This window comes from Kogia breviceps, chromosome 13, assembly GCF_026419965.1.
Source record: "Kogia breviceps isolate mKogBre1 chromosome 13, mKogBre1 haplotype 1, whole genome shotgun sequence".
NCBI classification, from domain to species: Eukaryota; Metazoa; Chordata; class Mammalia; order Artiodactyla; family Physeteridae; genus Kogia; species Kogia breviceps.
In genome coordinates this window covers 63,944,938-63,945,688 of record NC_081322.1, presented here as the reverse complement: position 1 = coordinate 63,945,688, position 751 = coordinate 63,944,938, and the positions used below count along the sequence as shown (strand labels likewise).

Here is a 751-nt window from a genome sequence, read left to right as displayed (position 1 = left end):
TTAGCATTTTGATACAGAAGTATAAACGTAGCCCACAGAATGTCTGCATCTGTGGCTAAATGTTAGATACAGAGTATGTGAGAGGTGCAGAGTAGAAAAGAAAATATTCTTTTCGAATTTATTTAAAAAAAATAACACTAGTTAATTTGTCTACTAATAATGAAAGGAAGGGTTGTAATCTAGAATATCATTGGCCTTCTTCCTCACGTATGAACAGGCTAGTCCCAGATTAAAAATATGGAACTCTTCACGAATTTGCGTGTCATCCTTGTGTAGGGGCCATGCTAATCCTCTGTATTGTTCCAATTTTTGTATATGTGCTGTCGAAGCAAGCACTCTGTGACATCTTTTTTTTTTTTTTTTTTGCCATATGCGGGCCTCTCATTGCTGTGGCCTCTCCCGTTGCGGAGCACAGGCTCCGGACGCGCAGGCTCAGCGGCCATGGCTCACGGGCCCAGCCGCTCCGCAGCATGTGGGATCTTCCCGGACCGGGGCACGAACCCGTGTCCCCTGCATCGGCCGGCGGACTCTCAACCACTGCGCCACCAGGGAAGCCCTCTGTGACATCTTTACCGCGGTCGCCCAGCATCTGGTTGGAACCCACCAGTGGTGGGAATGTACAACCATATGAGACAAGTCTTCATTTCAGAGAAGCTGTAATCCTCAGGAAGGTCTTTTTTGTATATTGAGCTGTAATCTGTCTCCTTGTGATATTGGCCCTCTGATTCTTGTTCACTCTACAAAGCAGTGT

General features: G+C 46.3%; 1 non-coding gene across 1 annotated transcript; it reads right to left on the bottom strand.

The window, feature by feature from the left end:
* Positions 1-231: 231 nt before the first annotated feature.
* LOC131740283 (U6 spliceosomal RNA) lies at positions 232-336 on the bottom strand. Its single transcript, XR_009330880.1, has one exon. It is a non-coding gene; the product is annotated as a U6 spliceosomal RNA (small nuclear RNA).
* Between the last annotated feature and the right edge of the window lie 415 nt (positions 337-751).